The sequence below is a fragment of the Anser brachyrhynchus genome (assembly GCF_964034855.1).
Source record: "Anser brachyrhynchus genome assembly, chromosome: 4".
NCBI classification, from domain to species: domain Eukaryota; kingdom Metazoa; phylum Chordata; class Aves; order Anseriformes; family Anatidae; genus Anser; species Anser brachyrhynchus.
The window spans coordinates 64,745,440-64,762,012 of NC_137698.1; the positions used below are offsets into that span (position 1 = coordinate 64,745,440).

At 37.7% G+C, this 16,573-nt stretch overlaps 1 long non-coding RNA gene across 1 annotated transcript in view; it reads left to right on the plus strand.

The window, feature by feature from the left end:
- The first annotated feature begins 3,040 nt into the window (after positions 1–3,040).
- Positions 3,041–16,573, plus strand: part of LOC308194272 — a 50,797-nt gene continuing 37,264 nt past the window's right edge. The window contains exon 1 of the long non-coding RNA XR_013950414.1: positions 3,041–12,207. This is a non-coding gene — a long non-coding RNA (uncharacterized lncRNA). The remainder of the gene's footprint in view (positions 12,208–16,573) is intronic.

The following is a 16,573-nucleotide window of genomic DNA, read 5'->3' on the forward strand; positions in this document are numbered from 1 at the left end:
ATGTATCAGGGTTTCCTAAAATGAAGCAAAAATTAAGATATGTACGTCATAATTTTATTGTGTTAATTCCCCTCTAAACAAAACAAAACAAAACAAAACAAAACAAACACCACTTTTGCTTCTAATCTAATGATTTATTGGTACAACATTACTAAGCACATGCCTAGTCTTTTCCCCTGCCATACATACTCTTGAGTTCTGTAGAGGATTACTGGTGATGAAGATAATTGGTACTCTCTTCATTTTCTATAACAATTTACATGAGTAGACAATATTGCTATCTCTCAGTCCAAATGCAGGATGTTCCCAACATGCTGTGAGCCTTCTCATCATAATTTCTAACCCAGGATGCTTGTTCTATGTTGGAGGTTAAGACAGCCAAAAAAAATGAACAATGGGCAGGTGTCCTCTGAGATGAAATTGGACCTAGTTTTCATGTTTCATCTAATTCTTATAAAGAAGCCTTTTGTGATTAAGTCACTCCTGTGATGTTGACAAGCCCACGCAGGGACTCCTACAGCCTTTCATCTTACACTAGGACTCCTGAGTTGGGCTTTGTTACACTCTAGTATATTCTGTAGTCAGAGGGGTAATCAGGAGGTCGTTCATGGCTGACATACATGGAGAATATCCTCTTGTTGCTCAATTATTTACTCGGAAAACAGCTACAGCTTTCATCCTAATCTCACTGAATGTATAATTCAGGTCAATGTACTCAAGACAGCAGATCACAGAGTTATTGCCTCTGGAAAAGGAAGTGCCAAACAAGCACTCTTTCTCTTGTCAACACTCAGTGAAACAAGCCGAGACTTTCCTGTGGAAATTAATGATAAGAGCTTCAAAAACCTGAAGAAGCAGCTATGGTCTCCAACTGTAAATATTCTACTTTATTGATGAGAAAAAAAGGTCCCAGTTGATAAGTAGCCCTTTGCAAAGAGTACATTGTTATTAGGATGTTGTCTTATGATAGTCTTAAGGCTTGCTAAGAAAACATAAGGATGTGCCCACTGATCACATGGCACTGTAGGAGACTTTAGTTACAGAGACTAGAGCTGTGCAGGAGACTAGAGCTCTCCAAGAAATAAGGAAAGCTGTTCTTTCTTGCTTTTTATTTCTGTTAAAGTTCAAACTGACCTACAGGTTACACAAATAGTGTAACTAGGATAAATATACAAATATACAAACTTTTCTAAATTTACAATTACTTGAGGTAAAAACTGTAACAATTCCTTTTGGTGACTGTGGTCTTGAAAATGTGGTCCATCTTTTCTACACTAAACATCAAAAATTCTTTTCTGATGCTTTCCTCAGTTACTGGTGGATGCTGTTTATCAGCCACGATAAGGTCCCTCTGTACTTCTCTGGAAATGTAAAGCTGCTGAAGTTGCCAGCTGAGATTTTGCATGATATAAGATAATACATGGTGTGCATTAAATCAGCTTTGTAATTTTATGTGACCATCTCTAACCTCAGGGGGGAAGCCAGGGCAGGAAAAGTTGTGGCTGGAGTGCATTCAAGTGCATTGAGGAGTTAGTAACACCTCAAGTTTTCTGAAAAGAGCAGCAGTTTCAAGCCAGTCTATATTATGAAAAAATGAATATGCTTACTATTGTATATGAATGAGCTAGTCCTGCCTCACCATGGCAAGAAAGGCTGAGGGACATTGGCATGGAAAACTCACAGTGCTGGTTCCCTTGGGGAACCAGCTTCGGATCAAATTTTGCTAGCTTTTATCTGGATGAACTTTCTTCATAAGGACTGTGTAATACAAGATCTGGTACGCTATTTCATGTGTAACAGGCTTTAATTTTCATGGCTCTCAGTGTGGTGTGGATACATTAAACACATTAACTATTATAGAAGTGGAGAAATATGAGAGAAACATGGATGACATCTGGTTGTTTCCTGTTAATGCATCCACATTTTTTTGTTTGTTTGTTTTGCAGTGTCAAAGAATATGTAAGATATAGAAGTATTTGAAGAGTAATAAACATAATTCATATCTATGTAAAACAACAACAACAAAAAAACTCCAATGGACCCACACTTCTCCCTGTGAATACTCTACATGGACAAGCAGAAATTAATTTTGCCATTTTCTTCATGGAGCCGGGTTTTCCCTTGGGACAGTGTCACTATCCCCTTTTGTAGAACAGTCATAATCTTCACATCCCTCTTACTCCTGTTTTTGAGATTACTTTTTCCCACTTGCCTGTTCTGAAGTGTGTTGTGACATTGGCTGCAGCTCTAGTTTTGCAGGAGTCGTCCTCGCTGAGAGCCTGATTCAGCACAGTTTTACTCACATTTATCTATGCCAAAAAACTGTGCCATTGTGACACTTCAGAATAAAGCCAGAATTAAAGCTTTCTGTAAAATAAATGAAGAGGGCAAAACTACTATCTCAGATAAGACAAGATAAAACTTAACTGAAATAGAAGGTAGCAATATGTAACTATGTTAGGGTTGCATTAATTTAAAAAAAAATGCGCATAAAATATATACATACAGTATTTGAATAGGTGTGACTGGAGAAGTTGATAGATGATTGAAAACTAGAAGAAGAGACATGGAGAGCGTGTACATAGAAAGGAAAAAAACAGATGCTGGAACAAACTATTTTATGATTTTTACTGTTATTCTTAAAATAGTGAAGTTCAGTCATTTTAGTTTGTTTATATCTGCCTTTCTGTTGATTAGGACTGTGGGAATAACTAATTCTTAATTCAGCAGCCAGATGGAAATATTATTTTAAAATCAGTCCAGGTAAAAACACATTTAAAATCTGTTGATTTGCTTTACACCACAGCAAGCAAAGTCATATAGTTCAATATGGAAGTGTTTCTTGATTAGAAAGAAGAAGCAAATAAAATGGAAGGCCAGGTCAAAGAAGTAGCGATGTTGCCCTCCTTTCTCAGTGTGGAAACCTGAGAACACACTCCTAAGTAAGAACTTATTATTTTTTTCCCCACCTTGCCTGAAGTGTCCTCCCTCCCCTGAGGAAACACAGACATATGTTTTTTGCATGCTAAATGCTCTGGGCTTGAAGCAGATCCTTCTGCTGGAACTGTTCCATTTTGCAAAGGATAATTAAATACTTATTCAGCTAGAAGGGTTGTGACACCGTAGCTTTGCAGTCAGGCTGTTCAGTGGGACACAGGCTGTCAGGAAGTTCTCACCCGTCTTGGGTGACTATTCCCAACACAAAGCTCTTCAACCACTATTTTTCACTCACAGTCATTTGTGTTTTATGCAAAGTAGAACAAAGCTGTCCAAAAGTTTTAAAGTATCCCAAATGCTCTAAAGAATGATGGGTTTGGCACATGACTAGACAATGAAGGTTCAAATGCTTTGAGTAGAGAACAGAACTGGACATAGATTCTTTATCTTCTGAGGGAAATATGGACCTGAGCATCCCTGAGTACTCCCAATAGCAATATCCCCATTTGAGAAAAGAGGTAGCCTCTTGCATGAATCCAGAATTCCTCCCCCACCAGCCCTCCAAAATAGAAACTATTTGATGAAGCTTTCAGGTCAACTGAAACAGAACAGAAATACAGGGAATTTATTGTTTGGCAAGAAAATAAAATCAGTCAGTTTTACTACTTACCTTCATCTTTCATCATCAGAAACACTCTATCAGGAGATTTTACAAGAGAAAAAAAAATCTAATTTGTAAAAGAACATTCCATTTGAGATTACCTCACATCTCAGCTTTCAGAACACGTTGCTGTTCTGGGAAGAAAAGAACCCTCTAGATTTCCTTGTTATTAATACTGGCAGAGAAGAATTCTTCTTCATATGACATTTTTAGATGGATGGAACTTGCCGTTAAGAACAGGGCAATGGAGGGACAATAACTTTAGTATGCTAAAATAAAAAGTGACTTTCTAAGATAATTTGTTTAAGAATATTTACCAAGACATGAAATTCATATTTAATTTTTATTTTTTTTTTGAGCACAGAGATTGAGACAATTTATTAATTTATTACATTTCTAGGATTAGTGTAATAGAGTTATTTACCACATGGAATCACAATATAAAACAAGTGTGGTATTTCCCATCTGTTTAATACTAAATGGTACTAATTCAACTTTTTTCTAGCATTAATATTGGTTGTTTTACAGAGAAAGCCCAGTTTAAGCTCTGAGAAGTTGCTCTCCCAAAAGACGTGACTCTCCAGAACATAGTTTCACTTCATCCCATTTGTATCATGTGAACATCCACTTCTCTGGCCTCCTCTCCAAGATGCTAACTCAAAGAGAAAGAAGAAGAGGCAAAGATAATAGGGATGCTTGAATGGGTCTGCAGGAAATCAGTGATACCCTCTATTCACAGACATGAATACAGACCAAAGCTAAATTATACTTCCTAGAAAAAATTTCCCACAGTGATTCAAACCAGACAGAGAGAAAGGAATTCTTTACCGCTTAGTTATAATCTTAGTTTTTTATCAAATTTCATTTGATCAGGTTACTTAAGAAAGTTCCTGGGAAGCCTCTGGAGTTTGATCTATGAGGATCTGCCAAACTTACCCATATTTAGCTATTAACAAGAGATTCTTGCTAGGTGGCTCTGTGTGTTTCTTCATCTTCATATGGTATCAGAGGAGATAAAAGCATTGGCCAAGAACCCTTCATGCTTTATCTAGAAGCTCTAGTAAGCTTGCTGTTCCATAGATCCACAGCAAGGTAGGTCTGATTCCACACACTGCTTACATCCCATCCTACTCTTGTTTTTGTCAATGGTCTTACTTGCTTAATGTGTTGCTCAAGGTTTTACCAAGTCAGAAAATTGTTCAGTAATTGTTCGATCCGATACTTGATTCTTTCTGGAGTATATCTATACCACAGTTTGGAGAACAGTGGATTATATGCACATCCAAGTTACATTTATTCTAGCAAAATTTCTGTTCCAGCAGTGTCCTGGAAAAGGTACATCGTGTGACTTTAATGTGGACCAGGTTTCTTGCTAACTTAACTTGTTTCTGCTGTAGGCTTCATAGTGCACATAGAGATCTAACCTACTAAAGCTGGCCTACTACCAGTCCCTTAACAGGATAATATAAAACTGGGTCAGATGTACCCGCACAACATTGACTGTAGTATTTATACGGCTAAGGATTTAAATTTCAAAAAGAAAAATGAGAGTCTGTCATGCAGATCATTGATCCTGTAGGTTATGGAAATGGCAAGCAGTTTCCCTGCCCCGAGTATTGGTAACGATTCCAACCTTAGGAATAGCAATAAGTGTATGAGCAATTTCTAACTTTCACACTTAGCCTGAAGTTATCTGGAGTTAAGATTGACAGCTAATTTTGGCACTTGTAGGTGACTACTTTGATGATTTTCTTTTCACCAATATGCCCGTTTCTTTTACTTTCTATTTGCTACATTCCATATATTATTCATTAATAGAAATTTCACACATTCTCTCCCAATAAATAAATAAATAAGATAAATATACAGCTGGCAACAGGCTATAAAGCAATATCAAAATGATATATTGTGCCTGATTCCAACCTAGGGACTACTGTGAAATATATTGCAAAGGCTGAACCCTCTGATGGATAGTATCACTAAACCATTTGAACTGAAGTCTATGCCTTAAGGAAGACTGGAGGTATTGTAGAATCAGCATAAAAGTTCACTTTATATACTTTTCACCTTGAAAAATAAACTTTATTTTAGGCCAGTTTCACACACTGTAAAAGCTGGTTTGGAGGAGGTAATACCCTCGGCCTTTGCCATATGCCACCTCCTCTGTCACTGCTGTCAGCACAGGGCATGTTTACACTGAAATCCAAAGGTGTGATTGCCATCCTGCATTTATACCTTAGGCAGCCATAAACTAGTTAGGTCTGATACCACTGCAGCTGCCTGCAGTACGGTGTCCAAAGTGGAGTGTGCAAAACTTACCAGTGACACTGCGTGAACACTTAGGACAGGTATAGATGGAAAAGCTGAGGTGTACACAACAACTTTGGCTGCAGTGAGCAATCTTTGAACTAAAAACTGGAGAGCTGTATTAGCAGGGCATTCAGTGATCCTGCACTACTTATACAGTGCCTCTCAGGAGGATTTAGGATTTAGGCAGAATAGAGTGCTAACAATGCTATATTGTCCTGCCCAGAGCTGGCTCATGTCCAGCCTACCAGGAGTATTAGAGGGAGCTCAGATGTGCACACATATGTACAGATCTCTCCTGAGATATCTATGATATCCATGTTCCAGGGATGGGGCAGCCACAACTTCTTTGGGCAACCTATTCCAGTGCCTCGCCACCTGCATAAGAAATAATTTCTCTCTAATATCTAATCTAAAGCTACCCTCTTTTGGTTTAAAGCCACTAACCTTTGTCCTATCACTACACTCCCTGACAAAGAGTCCCTCCCCAGCTTTCCTGTAGCCCCCTTTAGGTACTGGAAGGCAGCTATAAGGTCTCTCCAGAGCTTTCTCTTCTCCAGGCTGAACAATCCTCAGCCTGTCTTCATAGGAGGGGTGTTCTAGCCCTGTGATCATCTTTGTGGCCCTCCTCTGGACTCTCTCTAATACATCCATGTCCTTCTTGTGCTGGAGCGCCAGAGCTGAACATAGCACTCCAGGTGGGGTCTCACAAGAGCAGAGGGAGAACCACCTCCCTCGATCTGCTGGCCACACAGCTTTTGGTGTAGCCCAGGATATGGTTGGCTTTTGTTCTGCAAGTACACACTGCTGGCTCATGATGAGCTTCTCATCCAGCAACCCCAGGTCCTTCTCATCAGGGATCCTGATGAGAAGTATCATCAGGGTATCCATTCTCCACACAGCCTGTATTTGTGCTTGGGATTGCCCCAGCCCAGATGCAGGACTTTGCATTTGGCCTTGTTGAACCTCATGAGGTTTGCCCACCTCTCAAGCCTGTCCAGGTCCCTGTGGATGGCATCCCCGCCTTCCAGCATGTCGACCACACCACACAGCTTGGTGTCATCAGCAAACTTGCTGAGGATTCACTCAATCCCACTGTCCATGTCACCAACAAAGATGTTAAACAGTGCTGGTCCCAGTACTGACCCCAGAGGAACACCACTTGTTACTCATCTCCACCCGGACATTGAGCTGTTGACCACAACACTTTTGAGTGTGACCATCCAGCCAATTCCTTACCCACCAAGTGGTCCATCCAGCAAATCCATGTCTCTCCAATTTACAGACAAGGATATCATGGGGGACAGTGTCAAATATTTTGTACAAGTTCAGGTAGATGACATCAGTTTCTCTTCCCCTATCCACCAATGCTGTAACCCCATTGTAGAAGGCCACCAGATTTGTCAGGCATGAACTGCCTTTAGTGAAGCCATGTTGGCAGTCACCAATCACTTCCTTATTTTCCAAGTGCCTTAGCATATTTTCCAGGAGAATCTGCTCTATGATCTTGCCAGGCACAGAGGCAAGACTGACTGGCCTGTGATTCCCTCGGTCTTAATTTTTCCCTTTTAAAAATGGGGGTTATATTTACCCTCTTCCAGTCAGTGGGAATTTCAATGGCTTGCCATGACCTCTCAAATATAATGGATAGTGGCTTAGCAACTACATCTGTCAGTTCCCTCAGGGCCCACAGATGTATCTTATCGGGTCCCATGTACTTGCTCAACTTCAGGTCCCTTAACTGGTCTCAAACCTGATCTTCTCTTACAGTGGGAAGTTCATCATTTTCCCAGTCCCTGCCTTTGCCTCCTGTGGCCCAAGCTATGTGGCTAGAGCTCTTGCTGGTGAAGACTGAGGCAAAAAGTCATTGAATACATCTCCTGTTTCCTTCTGGAGAGGGTCCACCATTTCCCTAGTCCTCCTTTTAACACAGAAGTACATACAGAAGCCTTTATTGTTGCCCTTTATGTCCCTGGGCAAATTTAATTCTAACATGGCTTTGTCTTTCCTAACCTGACATGTGGCTGCTTGGACAATGTCTCTGTATCTCTCCCAGGCTATCTGTCCTTCCTTCCATCCTCTGTAGGCCCCCTTTTTCTGTTTGAGTTTGTCCAGGAGCTCCATATTCATCCATGCAGGCCTCCTGGCATTTTTGCCTGATTTCTTTGTTGGGATACATTGTTCCTGAGTTTGGAGGAGGTGATCCTTAAATATTAACTGGCTTTCTCAGGCCCCTCTTCCTTCCAGGGCCTTGTCCCATGGTACTCTACCAAGCAGATCCCTGAAGAGGGCAAAGTTTGCTCTCACAAATTCCAGGGCATTGAGCTGGAGGTCCTCCCTCCTCGCTTCCCTCTGAATCCAAAACTACCTGTAAGACAATGTTAAAGCTAATCCTAGAAAACTGAACGTCTGCTTGAAAGTAGAAGGGATGCAGAAATTTGAAAAACAAAAACAAAAACAAAAAAAAACAAAAACAAAAAAAAACCCCTGCAATTCTTTGACAGAAAAAAAAATAAAAAAAAAGAAAGAAAATTAAGGTCAAAGATTAGAAATTGAGAATAAGAGAAAGGAAAAGAGCATCCAGCATCACTAGGCAGCTCCAAGAATGCCTTGTCTGGATTCCTGACATGACATGAAAGCAGAAATAGACTCACAGTCCCCAGGACCTCCTTCCTCTTTGCATTAGAGCTATGTAGATAGAAGGATTGCAAAAAGTGTTTTTACAACTCAGTGGGTATGACCTTGTTCCTCGTACTCCACAGAGGTTGCTTGTAGGAAAGGGGGGGAATTGAATAAGTGAGGTGACATGCACAAGTTTATTTGTACAGAACTCTTTTTTTCCTTTTTTTTTTTTAGTTCATATACATGCACACACACACATTTGACCTCAATAAGATTAGAAAAATAGTATTAATCATTTTGAAAAAAATAATTTAAAATACTTCTCCCATTGCTAATGAGCTTGTGTTGTTCTGGTTATAAGTAACCATAAAAATGTGTGTAATGTTGTGTTAGGCAATAATTGAATATCTGTGAATTATTATTATTGTTTTCCTTTGACTGCATTCTGTTTAGGTACTACCTGCAATGTATTCAGCTTTCCTCAGCCTACATGTCAATGCAGGCATTCTCCAAAGAGCTGAAAATGTGCTAATCAGTATAATCCAAGTGTTCATGAGAAATGTCGATCTATGAACCTGATCTTCCCTGAGAACACAACAGTTTGACTGTATGCAAATATGCAAATGAGGGGCAAACAATGTTTTCTTTTCTTTTTCCTTTTTTTTTTTTTGAAAATGAAGGTGGTAAAAAATTACTGTCAGATGCAGATCTGTGAGTATATGGAATTAAACTGTCAGAAAAATCAAAAATGATCTTAATCTTATATCTACAATTCATGCCCTTTGTTCAGCACTGCCTTAAAAGCCTTTCTAAAATAGGGTTTAAATCCCACTGAAGTCAAAACAGTTTATGTAAACGGTTAGGGGATTTCCTGAACTGGTATATAGGTTGACAGCAATATACATGTTTTTTAACATATTTATAAGCTTTTCTCTATTGGTCTGGAACAATACACCTAAGTGCATTATGTGATAGAGAATAGATAAGCTTTCACTCTCTTTCTCTCTCTTTTCTTTTTTTTTTTCTTTCTTTTTTTTTTTTTTCCCAATATGGATATACAGTATATGGGATTAACAACATCTATTACCTCAATCAGATGATCCATAGCTATGCTTTATGGATGCTCAAAATCCTCCACTCTCAGATATGAACATGTGATGTCAGTATCCCATCAAATCAATACTTACCTGTTAAACATTAATAATGCATAGTACACTTAATGAAAATATGTTTAGAATTAACTGATCTAACTGAATCACAAGTAAGAAATTGGGCATTAGTATGAACTGTGTTTTATACTGAGAAATCAATTACTTTTTGGCCCTGTCCTCCAAAGCTCACCAGATGTTTAAAGCATCAAATGAGCTGTCTGGCTTTCACCATTCAAAGAAACTTATGCACTTTCATAGTAGATCAAAAGACATTAGTGCAGTTATTATAGAGATTAAGACTAGAAACACACTGAAATTAATGTTATATTTCTTTAAATGTAACCTTTCTCTGCTCATTAAACTGAGTATTGTTAAAAGCATTTTCCTCCCCCTGCAACTTACAGAGTAAAGCTAGTAAATCTAGTACCATTCATTATTGCCAGCATCTGTAATTGTTTGTATTATACTTTATGAAAAAACTTTATATGAAATGCCACATTTGAACTCCAGACTATTAAAAGTGTCAGCTCTATTATATCATTTCTGAAGACCAATTTGCTTTTTTTTTTTGCTTTTTTTTTCAGGTTGTAATGAGCCAGGTTCATTTTGCTTTGTACCATTTATCTTTTCAGCAGTAATGGAAAATTTCCCCCTCTAGGCACAGCAAGCTTAGACAATTAGGCAGAAATGAAAGGGATCATAAAGGTGAGATTTCTTCACAAACAATGTGATGTACTTTATACCATTTAACACTGAGGAATATCTGACAAATAAATTCTGAGTGGTTTGTGAAGGCATTGTGGCTAATAGCCAACTCAGAATAATGCTTCAGCTTAACACGTAAGAAAGGGGGTAGGCAGCCAGGGTCACTTAAAGATATACTTAGTCTCTAGCTGTGCAGTTGACATTTTTTTTTTTTTAAGAGCTTGGAAAACATACACTGACACTGAAAACATAAAGAGAAACAAGCCTATGCAAAGCAACTAATTCGTTATAAGGTAAGAAGGAAAAAAACCACCACCAACAACAAAAAAACATATTTGGGCAGCTTCCTTAACCAGCAAAATTTACTTGGCAGCTTCACAGACATCAAGTTGTTTTTCACTTTTCCCCCACTTGTTTCTTTTATTTAAAAAAATAATAATTTTATGGTTTAAAAATATTTGATAAAGCACTTACTTAACAGTTATAACACTTATTAAAATGAACAGATGAATAAGTTTACAAGCAAAACACTTACAGCAGTCTTTGCATTGTGGCTCACCAAGCAGTGAGGTATGGTACCTATACACTGATTCCTTTCATTGATCCTATTGGTGCCTGCAAGCCCCTCCTTAGGTGCTGATGCTTGGGGATTCCAGAAAATTCTTACAGTTCTCCTTTCTAGATATATTATAGTGTGTACTAACTACAGACTGGATCCACCTCTGGCACTTCCATCAATAAGTGACAGATGAAAGAGAACATTGATTGCTAAGGTTCAGTTATGGATTTCTAGTGCTAGTGTGTTGGGGTTGATTCTCCGTCCTCCCTGCCTCATCCTTTAACAGATCAATGAGCTATTTTGAGATGATAGAGCTATTGTTTAGACAGTCTTCAAATAGTTCAGGATAAGATGTTCCTCTGTATTTCTTAGCTAATTCATGTAGAAAAATAGTCCACCTTCTCAAATGCAGAAAATGAGAACAATGATATGGGCCTGTGAGAAAATCCATAAAGAGAGAAGCAACAACAAGAATTCACTGTGCAATAACTACTTAGTGGGGGCTGAGAGCAGTCCCATCCCTCAGGAGGCACAAGGATTTGTAACTCTTCATGCAAGAAGAGGTAGATAACTCCCATTTACTGTGTGTATCATAGTATTAACTTGGTATGCACATAATAAATAATAATTTAAATGATTTATAATTTAAATGATTTTTCTTTCTTTTTCGATGGTAGCATTTTTAATCCACCTTATGCCCTATAAATCCAACAAAGCTATTGCTTTCTCTGTAAAAGAGAATAATTGCTGCTGATTATCCCTCTTCAGTGCAGTGAAAGTAGCAGGTAAAGCACAGAAAAAAAAAAGAAAAAAAAAAAAGAGGAAAAAAAAGGCTGCATAATACAATGTAATAGTATACACACAATACAATAATAGAGTAATATAATACAATAGTATTGTACATACTAGTTATGCAAATAATATAGTACACAGTAGGTCTCTGAATGCATGTTGACACTGTTATAATAGGGAGAAAACTCTTCTGACTAAAGAGGAAGAAGTGGCAAAGCTTCAATAGGAACAGAATTGTGCCCCAGTCCATTTTAGCATTGCAGGTCTCTGAAGAAGGAAAACTATTGGCACTGTACTTAGAGCAAATAGCTGCAATTAAATTCATTACTTATATAAAATTACTTCTCCTTTCATGGATAAAATCTCTAATTCTAGAAAGTTCTAGCTGAAGTTGTGAAGTTGGGAAAGATCGTGCTCACTGGTGCTTATTATTACTCCCTGCTGCCCTTAAGATTTGCTGGGAAACTGCCTGGGTAAGTACTTTGCAACTCGGGTCCTTCAAACCAAACTCAAATAGTTCAGGTAATAGGTGTTTGGTATCTTGGCTCATTTTCACAAGAAGGGATCAGAAAGTGCTCACCTGAGCAGTGAACTCAGAGAATCTGAGGGGCCAGCACCATCCAGCAGAGCGAGCAGGAGAGGAAGCCAGCTTGGTTGGGCTAGTGGTTCTTCAGTTATTGCAGCTGCAGCCAAATGGTGACGTGTCTTTTCTCCACACTGCTCCATACTGTTTTCCTGCTGGGTCCAGGGACTCACCATGTGTTGGTTTTTTTTTTCGGTTGTACTAGTGAGACTGTGCCTGGCCTCCAAGGTGAGGATGTGGGATGAGATCATCTCAAGGGACTGTGGCCTTTCTAGATGGTCTTATACTGTACAGCATGTATGTACATATATGCACTGTATGCAGCTATCTGGACATAACTTCTTAGCATCTACAAAATTAATCTAGTTTGCCAACTAGAAAATAATATTCTGGTGATGACTACCACTCTACATATTGACATTGGGTAAAATTTCATTGAGAAGTTTAAATTAATCAAGAGGACAGAGAAACAAAACACAACAAAAGCAAAATCTGATCTTTAAATTGAAACATTTCAAAGTTTGATGGGTTGATGTACTCCAAAGATTACAGGAGAAAACAGAAAAAGGGTTCATTATGATGTTTTTATTAGTTAGTATAAAAAAAGTTTCTTTTTTAACTTTAAGAGTTTCCCAATTATTCCTATGTTGAATATGTAGTGAAACTGTACACTGGTTTACATGCAATGGAGAAATCTACTTTCCTTTCTTTTCTCTTTCTGTGAATTGCTGAGCTGGAAGATGGTGTTAATTTTACTCTAGATTTTCTGAAATATATATATATATATTTTTATCGGTGCACTCCTCACTTTTGTCAAAAGTACCAATTAAGAAATGGGAGCTCATGACTCAGGTTTCTCAAAATAGAGTGTAAAAAATCTTTCCATTCTTAGATGAATCAAAAGTCTACATGTACATTATTTGACATACCTAATTTACAGGATTATTGCTGTTGCCAGTTTGACATTTTACACTTCAAATAAATTCACCCATAGGCACAAAGACACTTTACACAGATTTTCTTATTTAAACAAAATGTCACCATGGGAAAGAGACAAGCTTAGTAAAAATTACCTCTATTACCTCTATCCGATAACAAAAGGGTGCTGAATTTTGAAATAGAACAAGTTTTGGCATGAATAACACTGGCTGTCATTAGTAGAAGTGGATCAATTTGTGAGAACTTGTACAGGAACAAACTTACACTGAATGAAGTATGTCCTCTATTTTTTTCTTCATGCATTCTGCATCCATAACATTAAGATGAAATATCAGTAAAAACCTGAAGAAATATATGAGAGAAAATATGTAATAAGGAATTACTTAATTATGTTGTAGACTTTTGTTGTAGTGGATGTTCTCCTCATGCAGACTAAAACTAAATAATAAGCACATAATAGGTTCTACCAATATATCCACAATAATACATATAGTGCTGCACACATGACCCTCAGCTTCTTGATCACAGAATTATGATGATGCTTGGAAAGCAGAGCATAGTCAGACAGCAGGGGAGAAAGCACAGAAATGTGCAGAAAAAGGGGAAAGAATGTTGATATGATCTAGTGTGGCTAATATGACTTCTCTGTAAGAGATTTGCACAATGAAATTGATTCAGATTTTTTTATTTTTTATTTTTTTACTTTACACTACTGTGGCTCTGACAAAGCAGAGACACAATTTTGGGACAAAGACTGATGTGACTGGAATGAGAGAACCATATCTGGCTACCACCCCCTTTGGCTCACACACTGTGAGTTTCAAGCAGTCATTCTGTGGACACATTTTTGTGTTAATCAATTGATGGAAAATATGGGACTGTGTTTAAAAAACATGCATTGGGTTCTTTGGGAATTCTTAGCAGGTGATCCTTACATGTTTGCAGAAAACCTAAAGATCATTCTATATGCTGACCTCTCACTATATAATAAGTTTGTGAGAAAAAAAAAAAAAAAAGTGAATTGAAGATAAACATGACCTGAGCCCATATCCAGAAATATTTCTTCATATATGATTTCTTCAATAATGTTTCATGAAAGATCCAGCAAGATTGTCTTCTTTTATTCCCATAATTATTCAATGCTTGTTGGAAGAAAGCAGGTAACTTACAAGCATTCTTTCATCATGAAACCTAAAGTTGTCCTCCATCTCCCTCTAAAAATAACAAGCTATTATCAAGCAAGATAACCACTCTGACAAAATACCTTGGAAATAAAGTAAACTTTGCATCATAGTGTGATAGTGACCTTCCTGATGCTACTATTGAAGTTCTTGATGCATTCCAACAGTTTGTACCCAGACATCAATATGACTTTCAGGGATCAAACAAGATTATCCTCTACATCAATGAACAGCTAAAAATGTGTTAAGGCTTGATATTACGTCTGTTGTTCATATGGCAGATTTGTTCAGAGACACTTCTAGAACATATTGTGTGCTGGTTAGAGATCTCAAAACAATATGACAGATATTTGCAATGTACCAAGTAAATAGCAAGCACTACTCTGCCACGTTGATCGCAAGCCTTTTTTGTATTTACTGTATTTTATACCTAAGAACTCTTAATCAGCAGAAACTATAACAATCAATCATCTAGCAATCAGTGAAAACACTTTGGAAGCGGTCCCTATGACTGGGGAGAAGAAAGGACAAATACTTTTTCGAACAGACCAAAACAAGAGCTGTCATACTAATGGATACTAGTCATACTCTGGATACTTGCGCAATGACTTGGAGTCTTTGCAGTATTCACTAGCTTGGAAAACTTAGTGGTTTTGACTTGGTTTTGCAAATATGACAATTTCTAGAGTGCTAAACATAAGCAACAGGCTCACATGGCCCTTGATTTCCAAACACTACAGAGGCAGTTTCATTTTTTGCAGGAAAAAAATAATGAAGGTTCTGCAAACACACAAAATATAACTTGTATTAACTGAAATACTTACAGAGACTGAACACCTTATGTTTCTGTGACTGCACTACCTGTTACTGTTCGTGCCAGCAGAGTAGAGATGTTTGTCCAGAAAGCCACACCTAGAAGGAATTTCCTGCTCATGATATATTTACTGAACAGTTGTCAATAGAAGCCGTTTGCTATAAAACTACAGTCCTTAGCATGAGTGGAACAGTATGAATGGAGAAAAGTGCACAGAGGTGTGCAGACAGTTAAAGTGCTTGTCAAATGGGAAGCAGAAAAAGAGAACTAGAAGCTGCAGGTGACAGAAGCATGCTACTGTAGAGGCTAAATATCAGTTACAAAGAATATACATGACATATATACACTCCTAAATATGGGACTGACACATCCCGATATCATAAAATTTTTTTATATGGTATTTATTCCTGAAATGTACACTTTAGCTAAAGGCCTTCTGATTTACTTTGCAAGATTTAAAACAAAATCCATATCAACTGATGGATAAAACTTCACACAGAAAGAAAGTTTTGAGATTAAACATTAAAAGTTTGTGGCAGTGATAAAGACTTATAGCAATTATTGATTTTGTACTTTGCTTTTCCAGATAATGTGACAGCCATTTGAGTCAAACCAGATGTAAATGAGATAGATACTGCAGAGAGTCCATTAAGAACAAAATGAAATAAACTCTCAGCAACAAAGAAGCTCCTAGACTGATGTCCTAATGACACTGAAACATTTCAAAATAGCTCCATATCTCAAATCAATCAAAACATGAACATCTACGACAAGTTTTGTGCTTTCAACAGCAGTCCCATGACTTTGACATATATTGACTTAAACAGTGGAGATGAACCACAGGAAACCTTTCTACAGCCAAATACAGATTAGAGCTGCTCCAAAGTTATTCTTGGTTGTGGTGGAGGGTCAAAGTGCCCTACACAGCCTTAATCTTGGGAAGACATGATGATGTTAGAATGTAGCAGAATTAGAAAGCAAACCCATGATCTTGTGTTATTTTTTCTTTTAAACAATGCACACTCCGTTACATAGTTTGTTTTCCTCTTTCTTTCCTCAGCAAATGTAGTGGTGAAATGTTTCTTAAAGCACAATTGTCTTCATAGGGGCATAATTTCTTTAAGGACAACCATAATGCTATTATAATTAAAATGTTAATAGCTAATTGACCATGTAATTAAATGGAATCAGTTCACTATGACTCAAAAAAAAGCAAGCAGAATTATTAAAAACAAGTCACTGTTCAGTCAGCAGATGCAGACTGTTGTGCAGGGTGACTAGGACAGTCCTTCAAGTGACAGAAGTCTCTATAGACTTCAGAA